Below are 12303 nucleotides of genomic sequence, written 5' to 3' on the forward strand. Positions count from 1 at the left end.
AGCAGATGCTCTACCATTGGGTTTTACAGAATCTTCAAAGAAAAAGTACACAGAGCAATTGTCAAAACGTTACAGGCAACAGAAGGTTGCCTGGTATTGGGGGCAATAGCTTCATTGATGCATGGGAAACTGCGGTGGGGCTCCAGAAACCTGCAAAAGGGCAACAACCTACAAGAAGGAAGCAGCTGGAGGGAATGACTCCTAGTTTCAGTTGTCTCTACTGAAAGGCACAGGGTATGGGAAACAAGCAAGATGAATTGGAGCTTTTAATACAGGATGACAAATATGACCTAGAAGGCGAGTAGGCATTGCCTCAGGGTTCAAGATTTCTTTAACAGATTGGAGGATTGGGTTAACAAATGAATTTGAATAGGGACAAATGTAAGGTACTGCACTTAGGCAGGAAGCACCAACTTCACAAATATAAGTTGAAGGACACCTGGCTTACTAGGATCTCGCCATCTTAGTGGAATTCAAGCTTCACTTGAGTGAACAGTGTGATGCAGTTTTCGGTGTCTGTGTTTAAACCAAATTCTTTATTGGTTTAATTAAATCTGCCTGTAAGCTGCCTTGTTGCTCCCTAGCACAGAAAGGCAGGGAACCTAAGTTTCCTTAAACAGATTCACAAAAAATGGTACACAACAAAACGCTTTGATGTCCAACTCTCATTGCAGTGTTGTACCAAAATACTATCAGCAAATTCTGGCCTTGGTGTTTGCTGTCAAGGAAATCAACAAGAATTCCAATCTATTACCTAATGTCACATTAGGATTCCACATCTTTGATAGTTACTTCAGTGAAAGGATGACCTACTGGGCCACTTTGGAGCTGCTCTCTACACACTATAGATTTGTACCCAACTACCAGTGTGACAAACAGAAATATCTGATGGCCGTCATTGGGGGACTTGACTTTGAGGTTTCCCTCCACATGGCAGCCATCTTAGGTGTCTACAAGATTCCCCAGGTAAGAGTCAAACATGGTGATTTCCCCTCATTCTTCTTTCCTCTGTCCTGTTGAGAAAAGTTTTCCATTCCATAATAGCCCTCCTGACAATTTCAGATTGTATTCAATAAAAGCTTTCATCCGTCTTCATCCATCTCCCAACGTGTGCATGTTCTTCAGAGGGTATGAATGGAGCAGTTTGCATATACAGTTGTACACACCTATTCTATGTATGCGAACAGCTTGGTCTGCCGGCCTCAGGTAGACTCCAACCAGGATGAATTACGGAGGCTGCTCATCAGTCCCTTGTACATTACCTTAATTAATTTGACCTGGACAATTTGGGGCTGTCAGGGGTGCCGTCAACAGCTCACTGGTTATCTACCTAGTGAAATCAGAGAGAGCTTTTCAATGGATTCATTTTAATTCACAGGAAGACACGAAAGTATGCTCTCACCCTTGAGCTAATGTTGCTCAGAGTATCACTCCAACCCCTGACAATTTCTGCCTAGAAACCAGGCGCCTCCTGCTGCCTATGGTGGCTGCTCAGGACAATTCTCTTTTGGGTTCTGCAGAGCATGTCTGATCCTTGTGGAAGGAGGGGGCTCTGACAAACTCTCTTGAGAGAGAATGTCACTTTGCTACTGTATTGTTTCTAATGCATCTGACTGCTACCTTGCTCCTGTTTTTCATCACCTATTGTTTCCCAGGTCATTTTTCCTTCTCGGGTGTGACCCATCTCAAACCACCATATCATACTCTCCCCCCTTCCTTCTCTCTGGAATGTTATTGGGGTACCACTCCTCCTCATCTGCCCATTCCCTGACAGGCTTACTAAGACAGTGCGTCCAAAGCACAATGGTTTCGTCATTGCTATCCACACATAACCAATGTTTCTACTGCATTAATGGGAATTAAGTATCCGTTTCCTTCTAGCTCACTTATGGCTCCTTTGCGCCAGAGGATGCTGGTCCAAGACAATCCACTCCCTTCTACCGGATGGTGCCCAATGAAGCCCATCAGTACACAGGGATTGTTGAATTACTTCTGCAGTTTGGATGGACGTGGGTTGGGTTGCTCGCTGCGGATAGTGAGAGTGGAGAGAAATTTATGGAAATCCTGCAAACTCTGCTTTTCCAGAGAGGCATTTGCTTGGCCTTTTCAGAGAGAATTTCAAAAGGCACATATTTTGAAGAGTATTATGACAGGATCTCCCAGTGGCTCCAAGCCTATCTTGCTATTGCGGAAAGCAAAGCCAATGCTGTCATTGTCTATGGAGAAGCCAAGTCCATGGGTTTTTTGCAACTATGGCTAGCGGCAGGGGGTGCAGAAAATGTGACATCTATGGAGAAGGTATGGATTATGACTGCTCAACTGGATTTCTCAGCAGTGGCCTTTCAAATGAGCCAGAGTATGCAACCATTTCATGGCTCCATCTGCTTCACAGTACACTCAAATGAGGTGCAAGGATTCAAGACCCTTCTTGACTCCCTCAATCCTTTCATGGCAGGTGAAGATGGTTTTCTTCAGCAGTTCTGGCTCCAGACATTCTATTGTTTCTTTTCCAAATCCAGTACTGAGTTCAGTGAACCCTGCACTGGACTGGAGAAGCTGGACAGCCTTCCCTCGTCTGGCTTTGAGATGAGCATGACTGGCCACAGCTACAGCATCTACAATGCTGTCTATGTTGTGGCACATGCCCTACATGATGCCATGTACAGATCCAGGGCAAAAGACAGAGGAATTGTGAGAAGATGGAGACTGCAGCTTCAGAAATTGCAGCCTTGGCAGGTAATGGCTCTTTTTTGGGGGTATATCTTTTAATAATTATTTCATTTTATATTGTTGATAAAGCAAAGATAATGCATTTTTAACAACAGACAAAAATTGAAAGAAGAATACCCAAACTGAAAAATAGGCAGGTAGGATGTGTAGTTGCATGTGAGTTAAATAAAGACTTTAAAGTCCAAATTAAGTCCAATTGTATCAGGTCACCAAGCATAGTTCCAGATTTGCCAGGTTTGGGGCGAGGGGGTTGTTTTGAAAACGTTGGTTCTGCTGTATATGCCAAATCATATGAAACGTGTCTAGTCATCAAAATCTCAAATTATTTGTAATTATCTTTGTTATAGCTATATTCCAGAGTGAGTGGTACAAAGTGTCCAGCATCAGATTTTTGGGCTGTGTTCTATTGAGTTGCAATTACTATGAATGCTGCCACTTTAATCTTGCCAAATTTTTTGGCAACATATTTACAATGGTATCATCAGAAATACACAGTGACATTCATTTTGGACAACAAACCATCTTTTTATAGTAATATTTATCATTTCTGATCATTTCTGAGAAAACCGGATACAACCCACTCACCTGAGCTTCAGCTCTTCAAAACAGCTAGGTGTGATATTGTCAATGGCAATTTGTATCTCAACTAGAGTCTTAACAGGAACATCTTTTTTGCTCCCTCAGTCTTACCCTCTCCCCATTTTCCTGTTCTTTCATTTATACCCTTTCTGCATTGAACTTCATGGATGTTTGCATGGTGATTTTGCAAGTCCTGTTTAAGTTTTGAAATACATATACAGTGTGCCTTAGTCCTATACGGAGGAATCTACAGAGGAAAGAGAGATCAACATTTACTGTTATTATTGCTATTGTTATTATTTTGTGATTATATGAAATCTTGTCTACTGCCTTGGAAGAGGCAATGGCACATTAAAAGGTGATGCTGAACATAAGATACGTTTGAGTTTTAAACAATTGTTCTTTTCCTGCCATCTCGATGCAGCTCCACCCATTTCTTAGGAGTGTCTCATTTAACAACAGTGCGGGAGAAGAAGTGTCTTTTAGTGAGAACAGGGAATCAGAAGCTGGGTTCGATATTACCAACTTGGTCACTTTCCCAAATAACTCCTTCATCAGAATGAAGGTTGGATGGATGAATTTGGATGCTCCCCCAGGAAAAGAGTTTTCCATCAATGAAGACAAAATGGTGTGGCACAGGAGTTTTCACCAGGTGGGGCATGATTTCAGTAAATTGCAACTCCAGTGTGTCCTAAATGTGATGCTTGCATCTTGGAAGCCTAGCGGAGACATGGATCCTGTATTTTTTCTCTCTTGTTGTTTATGAAAACCTCTATGAATGTTTTGAGGCTCTGATGCCTTGAAGCAGGCCAGGACATAGTTCCTTATTATACACTTGTTTGTTTATTGCACTTTTATTCCACCTTTCCTTTGCTTACTTCCCATCTTATCCTAACAACCAACAACCCTGTAAGGTAGTGTAGACTGAGAGCAGCAGTGACTGGCCCAAGGTCACCCAATGAGTTTCATTTGAACCCTGGTCTTCCACTTCCCTGTCTAGCACATTCTTTAAAGATTTCTAGGCCAGCAGAGTGTGACCTAAGCCTAACCTCCAACCAACTTCTTTGGGGAGAAAGAAAAGGGAGCTGAGCCTGGAGACAGACGAGGCAGACTTCTGCAGAGAATGCTTGTTTGGAGGCTAGTAATTCTCAAGATATAGTAGCAGAAGTCTGGCAGAGTCCAGCACTATCCTTGTTTTTGAGGCTGCTTAAGTTGTGGAATGTGCGTGGCACTGTGGTCTAAACCACAGAGCCTAGGGCTGGCCGATCAGAAGGTTGGCGGTTCGAATCCCAGTGACAGGGTGAGCTCCCGTTGCTCGGTCTCTGCTCCTGCCAACCTAGCAGTTCAAAAGAATGTCAAAGTGCAAGTAGAAAAATAGGTACCACTCCAGTGGGAAGGTAAACAGCGTTTCCATGCGCTGCTCTGGTTTGCCAGAAGCGGCTTAGTCATGCTGGCCACATGACCCAGAAGTTGTACGCCGGCTCCCTCTGCCAATAAAGCGAGATGAGCGCCGCTACCCCAGAGTCATCCGTGACTGGACCTAACGGTCAGGGGTCCCTTTACCTTAACCTGTGTTACAATTGTCTCTTGGCCCAGTGTATTTAGTCTGGGGTTTTCAGTCCCCAACATCTGTGTTTTTTCAGGTGGAAAAACTGAAGGAACCTGACGGTGTATGTGGTAGCTGCTTATTTAAATCACTTAGAATGTCAAAACACCTTTTCAACTCTACTTTAAATCCTTTTGAGTTTTATAAGAAATGTATTTTTCCAAATAATAATATTACTGTACAGTTGGACTCCCTCCCTCCCTCCCTCCCTCCCTCCTTTTTATTTTTATTTTTTAAAAAACACATCGAAATGGCCATTACTTCACTTTCAGAGCCACAAAAACATCTTCTGTCTCATTCGATGCCATTAATGGCTGTTGACAGCTCATTGCTTTCAAAATTCTCTTACTATTCAGCAGGCCATTTCTCCCATCCACTTGATCCCTTGCAGCCCAGAAAATGGAGTTCAGCTTCTCCAAATGTCCATTATTTCCCCTGTGCTAAACATTTCCTAATGGTTAATTAAAATTCACAGGTGCCACCCCTCTCTCAATGCAACAAAAATTGCCCTTCTGGTACTAGGAGAAAAAAGAAGGAAGGGGAGAAATTCTGCTGCTATGACTGTGCTCCGTGTTCAGAAGGCAAGATTTCATACCAGAAAGGTAGGAGACATTAGGTAGCTTTCAGATATGTGCCATTTTAGAATTCCTGTGAAGGGTCTGTGGCAGAGTGAAAGGTGTCACAGTTGCTGCTAATGATGGAGTTCTGATTTCCATGGTGATTGAAGTTCACAGACTTGGAGCTCTTCATTGCAACCAGCTGATGGCCCAGCAACGAGGCCCAGCATTTTCAAAGAGGTGCTTTGCAAGCCCGAATGATCAGATGATGGTTGGGGTTTACAAAGCACACTGTTACTTGCTTTACACCTAACATTAGAGATGACATCAGATACAGGGCCGGTAGGTGTAACTTGCTAAAATGGCCCCCTGGGCCAGAGGTTTTCTATCACTGGATTACCTGGGTGGTGATGGAGATGAGTTGCAACTTTGCGCCTGCAGAGGACAGGCCTCCTGCTGTCCAGACCCACCCCCTTACTGTCCCGGCAAGAGACTGAGATCATTGTTTGGGGGAGGGGCGTCCAAAGCCCTTTCTCCCCATGCTAGTCACTCCTGTGTCTGAAAAGGATCGTCTCTTGCACATCCAACTGGTAAGTCCCATACTGCCAGGAGGATGCAAACCTACTCTCAAGTTGCACCCTTAAAGGGAATCCTTTCTTCTTTTCAGACATGGATGACTGTGTCGGATGCTCAGAAGACAACTATCCAAACAGGAACCGAACACAATGCATTCCAAAGTCCATCAGCTTCTTGACTTTGGAAGAACCGCTTGGGATGAGCTTAGCGTTTGGCTCCGTATTCTCCTCTTTCCTCACCATATTGTCCCTCGCCATCTTTATGAAGCATCAGGACACACCGATTGTCAGGGCCAATAATCGGGACCTCACCTACGTTCTCCTCCTGTCTCTCCTTCTCTGTTTTCTCTGCCCCCTCATCTTCCTCAGCTGACCAGACAGAATGACCTGCCTTGTCCGACAAATGGCTTTTGGTGTGGTTTTCACAGTGACTGTTTCTTGTGTGTTGGCCAAAACCATCACCGTTGTTCTGGCATTCATGGCCACCAAACCAGGATCCAGAATGAGGAAATGGGTGGGGAAAAGACTGGCAAGCGCCATTGTGTTGACTTGTACTATTATCCAAGCTGGTATTTGCACTGTGTGGCTGGGAACCTCTCCCCCATTTCCCCATTTTGACAAGCACTCTGTGAAGGGAGAAATTATTCTGGAATGTAATGAAGGGTCAGCTGCCATGTTTTACTGTGTTCTGGGCTACATGGGCTTCCTGGCCATTGTCAGTTTTGTTGTAGCATTTTTAGCCAGGAAACTGCCTGACAGCTTTAATGAGGCCAAATTCATCACCTTCAGCATGTTGTTGTTTTGTAGTGTTTGGATCTCCTTTGTTCCGGTCTACCTGAGCTCCAAGGGAAAACACATGGTGGCTGTGGAGATCTTCTCCATCTTGGTCTCCAGTGCTGGTTTACTGGGTTCCATCTTTTCCCCCAAATGCTACATTATCATATTGAGGCCTGACCTGAATGACAAACAGCAATTAAAAAAGAAGAAATAGCAAAATAGCTCGTTGTCACTATTTTCTGTTACCCCAGAATATGGGTAAAGATTTTGCTGCTGGCTCCTTGATATAATTTCATTTTGTTTGTTGAACTTCTTATGTGCATAAAAAAAAATCAGATGGTTCTCCCCCACCCTGAGATGTGATCCCCATATTTGGGGGCCCAAAGGCACAATTGGAAAACTAAGGAACTCTTGTGCACACACAAACACACACACACACAATAAAAACACACACCAATTTCACAGAAGATAGTGTGGTGATGCCCAGAAATTCCACCTCCATCCTTTCTTGCAACTTGAATCCATTGGTTTGGGTCCTACTCTCTGTAGCAAGAGAAAAGCTTGCTGCATCTTCCATCTGACAGCCCTTGAGGTATCTGGGTATCATATCTCCTCTCAGTCTCCTTTTTCCAGGCTAAACATACCCAGCTCCCTCAACCGTTGCTCATAAGGCTTGGTTTCCCACCTATCATCTTCCTTGCTGCCCTCCTCTGCACATGTGCAGGACACATTTACCTCATGAAAATATCATTGGGGACTTTGCCAAAAGCCTGACTGAACTCAAAATAGACTATGACCACAGCATTCTCCTGATCCACCACATTTGTAATGCCATAAAAAAGAAAATAAATGAGATTGGTCTGGTATGACAACAACAGGCCCAGGACAGAACCCTTTGGCACATCTGTGGCATCAGGAGATAATATCCCTATGCTATGAGGAGAAAATGAAAAGGAGGTAAATACCCCTTTTTCCAGAGAGAGTGAGAGATGCCACATATACCTATTCTGAGCTTAGAATTGTACATGCAGCTCTCTGTGTGTATGAAGAAGTACTTGAAGAAGAGCCAGGACAGAAATTCCCTACCTCAAGTTTTGTTTTAAATTTTGCCTCCCTTACAGGCCTGTGGTCTGAAGTCTAAGGCTGCATCCTTGGAATCCGAGAGTCAGGGCCAAGAGTCAGGGCCGAACTCACAATACCCTTTGTGTCTCAAACTCTGCTCTTGAATGCACTTTCCTCTTCACAAAGCAGCATGTGAGAAAAGAGGATTTAGGTGAAATCACAAGGGCAGTCTTTGCCCTGGGCAGTTTTTTCCAGGGCATGTTTTGCTCCTCACACCACCCATGCCAGCCTGGTTCTGCTTTGCAAGTCCGATCCCACATCCCAGCCCCTCAAAGCAGCGTGGGGCTGGCAGGGCGTCAGGAGGATGTAGTGGGCATGTGCCCTTCCTGCTGCGTCCTCCTCACGTCACCCACCCAGCCTGTCACGGATGCTTTAGTTGTGATCCCTGCATTCCAGGGGGGTCAAGCTTGATGATCTTTGGGGGATCCTTTTAATTCTACATTTTTTTTGTTTATTTAGGTGAATATATAGGGGCCCTAAAAAGGCCTGCAGACAGGGCCCAACGTACCCTTTGTCCATCATCACAGCCATGCGTTGAAGTCACTCAGAGTCTGCTCACAATTGTTCCTTTCCAGTCAAACTCTACCAGTGGCTAGAATTCATCTTGGCCCCATAGCTTTACCTGCCCCATGCCTGTCCTCATGTAACACCAGCTGATGGACATGTGAATGTGGTTCGGACCATGAGCCCAATGGAGAGGCTTGGTTGGCCTAAGTGCTGCAGGTCAGAGGTCCTTGTTGATTCCCAACAAAGAGCTTTCTCTACCTGTGTAGACTCTCTTGAGTGATTGACAACTTTTAGGCTTCTGGATTGTGTAAGAAAATAATGTAAGGAGAAAAAGCTGCAGATGCTCTTTTCTGAGAACACAGTAGGTGATGAAAGTGGCAGCAGGGATGCAATGGAGGGGAAGGGGCAACAGGCTTATTCCTGCTCCCCCCCTCATTACAATGCCTTGAAAACACTTGAAGGAGGCTGCGGAGGGATTATTCTGTGTGGATCATTGTCTCTGCTACTTCCAATGGACCAGCTGAGGCAAAGGGAACATTATTCTCTCCCCTGTTATTATCAATTACATGGTAATAATCTGCTTCTGATTAGACCTCCATAGACTTCCAAGAATTAGTCTAAAAAGAATTAAAACCCTCTCTGCCATCCCCAGCAAATGCTAAGGTGCTGCCGACTCGTTTAGTGAGCTTTCCTCTGGAGTTGGATCCTAGGTCTTGGGAATTTAGCTGGTGCATTCGGAAAGTGCCATTTAAGGCAAGCTGCTGTACTGAGGCTGTTTCTAATGCCAATGCTGATTAGGTGTAAACAGGGAAGTCTCTGTCTAGGAAAAAGTATTATTCCTAGTATGGCAGTGTTGATGCTGTTAATTTTCTCGCTGCCTCAAATGGTGAATATGTCAAATGTCAATCGGAGCATCACTCACCTCCATATCCCACACAAGTACTATCAGCCAGGTGACCTTATGATTGGTGCACTTGCATCTCACATCCTGTCCTCTGTTGACTATGAAACCTTCATACAATGGCCATCCATCCATCAGATTCTTAATCCATTGTAAGTATTTCAATTTTTCAATTCCTATGTGATATTAACACCTAAGTTAGCATGTGACTTCAGAAATACTTCCTATTTATTTTCGCCATAGGGATTTATTACTTATAGGGAGGGGTGCAAAATATCCCCTCCTCTTACACAACATAGGATCAGTCTTAGACTTAACCCTCCCCTCCACCTGAATTTGAAGAACAGGCATTTGGATTTGATAGCCTGCTTTACCACTACCCTAAGGAGTTTCAAAGCGGCTCACAATCTCCTTTCCCTTCCTCCCCCATAACAAACACTCTGTGAGGTGAGTGAGGCTGAGAGACTTCAGAGAAGTATGATTAAACTAAAGTCACCAAGCAGCTGCATGTAGAGGAACGGAGAATCGAACCTGGTTCACCAGATTACGAATCCACCGCTCTTAACCACTACACCACACTGGCTTAATGGAGAGGAGGAGCCATGGCCACGACCAGTCACATGGGTGTCATAATCTAGAGAGCCCAGCATTCTGATGTCAACAGGAAATGGGTGAATGGCCAGTAGGAACCATTGGTCTACCTAGGCAGGTAGGATGTGTAGTTGCACATGAGTTAAATAAAGACTTTAAAGTCCAAATTAAGTCCAATTTTATCAGATCACCAAGCATAGTTCCAGATTAGCCAGGTTTGTGGGGGGTTGTTTTGAAAATGCTGGTTGTGCTGCATATACCAAATCATATAGAAAAGTTCTAGTCCTTGTTGAAATCTCAAATTATTTGTGATTATCTCTGTCATAGTATTTTCCAGAGTGAGCAGTACAAAGTGTCCAGCATTAGATTTTTGGAGCCCCTATAGATCAAAATTTACTGTTATTGTTGCTATTGTTATTATTTTGTGATTATATGAAATCTTGTCTACTGCCTTGGAAGAGGCAATGGCACCTGAAAAGGTGATGCTGAACATAAGATACGTTTGAGTTTTAAACAATTGTTCTTTTCCTGCCATCTTGATGCAGCTCCACCCATTTCTTAGGAGTGTCTCATTTAACAACAGTGCGGGAGAAGATGTGTCTTTTAGTGAGAACAGGGAATTAGAAGCTGGATTCGATATTACCAACTTGGTCACTTTCCCAAATAACTCCTTCATCAGAATGAAGGTTGGATGGATGAATTTGGATGCTCCCCCAGGAAAAGAGTTTTCCATCAATGAAGACAAAATGGTGTGGCACAGGAGTTTTCACCAGGTGGGGCATGATTTCAGAAAGTTGCAACTCCAGTGTGTCCTAAATGTGATGCTTGCATCTTTGAAGCCTAGCTGAGACATAGATCCTGTATTTCCCCCCGTTTATTGTTTATGAAAACCTCTATGAATGTTTTGAGGCTCTGATGCCTTGAAGCAGGCCCGGACATAGTTCATTATTATATGCTTGTTTGTTTATTGCATTTTTATTCCACCTTTCCTCCAAGGAGCTCAAGGGTGTGTGTGGCCCAAGGTCATCCAATGAGTTTCATTTGAACCCTGGTCTTCCACTTCCCTGCCTAGCACATTCTTTAAAGATTTCTAGGCCAGCAGAGTGTGACCTAAGCCTAACCTCCAACCAACTTCTTTGGGGAGAAAGAAAAGGGAGCTGAGCCTGGAGACAGAGGAGGCAGACTTCTGCAGAGAATGCCTGGTTTGGAGGCTAGTAATTCTCAAGATATAGTAGCAGAAGTCTGGCAGAGTCCAGCACTATCCTTGTTTTTGAGGCTGCTTAAGTTGTGGAATGTGCGTGGCGCTGTGGTCTAAACCACAGAGCCTAGGGCTGGCCGATCAGAAGGTTGGCGGTTCGAATCCCAGTGACAGGCTGAGCTCCCGTTTTTTGGTCCCTGCTCCTGCCAACCTAGCAGTTCAAAAGCATGCCAAAGTGCAAGTAGATAAATAGGTACCGCTTCAGCGGGAAGGTAAACAGCGTTTCTGTGCACTGCTCTGGTTTGCCAGAAGCGGCTTAGTCATGCTGGCCAGATGACCCAGAAGCTGTACGCCGGCTCCCTCGGCCAATAAAGCAGAGGTCTGGCAGAGTCCAGCACTATCCTTCGTTTTGAGGCTGCTTAACTTGTGTGACAATTGTCTCTTGGCCCAGTGTATTTAGTCTGGGGTTCTCAGTCACCAATATTTGTGTTTTTTCAGGTGGAAAAACAGAAGGAACCTGACAGTGTATATGGTAGCTGCTTATTTAAATCACTTAGAATGTCAAAACATCCTCTCATCTCTACTTTAAATCCTTTTGAGTTTTATAAGAAATGTATTTGTCCAAATAATAATAATATTACTGGTCAGGTGAACTCCCTCCCTCCCTCCTTTTGATTTTTTTTAAAAACACATTCAAATGGCCATTACTCCATTTACAGAGCCACAAAAACATCTTCTGTCTCATTACATGCCATTAATGGCTGTTGGCAGCTCATTGCTTTCAAAATTCTCTTAATATTCAGCAGGCCATTTCTCCCATCCACTTGATCCCTTGCACCCCAGAAAATGGAGTTCAGCTTCTCCAAACATCCGTTATTTCCCCGTGCTAAACATTTCCTTATGGTTAATTAAAATTCACAGGTGCCACCCCTCTCTCAATGCAACAAAAATTGCCCTTCTGGTACTAGGAGAAAAAAGAAGGAAGGGGAGAAATTCTGCTGCTATGACTGTGCTTCGTGTTCAGAAGGCAAGATTTCATACCAGAAAGGTAGGAGACATTAGGGAGCTTTCAGATATGTGTCATATTACATTTCCTGTGAAGGGTCTGTGGCAGTGTGAAAGGTGTCACAGCTGCTGCTATTGATGTAGGTCTGATTTCC

The 12303-nt window shown here is 44.1% G+C and overlaps 1 pseudogene; it reads left to right on the top strand.

The window, feature by feature from the left end:
* The first annotated feature begins 654 nt into the window (after positions 1–654).
* On the top strand, positions 655–7038 carry LOC128399710 (vomeronasal type-2 receptor 26-like; annotated as a pseudogene).
* The last annotated feature ends 5265 nt before the right edge of the window (positions 7039–12303 follow it).

This window comes from Podarcis raffonei, chromosome 13 (genome assembly GCF_027172205.1).
Source record: "Podarcis raffonei isolate rPodRaf1 chromosome 13, rPodRaf1.pri, whole genome shotgun sequence".
Lineage (NCBI taxonomy): Eukaryota > Metazoa > Chordata > Lepidosauria > Squamata > Lacertidae > Podarcis > Podarcis raffonei.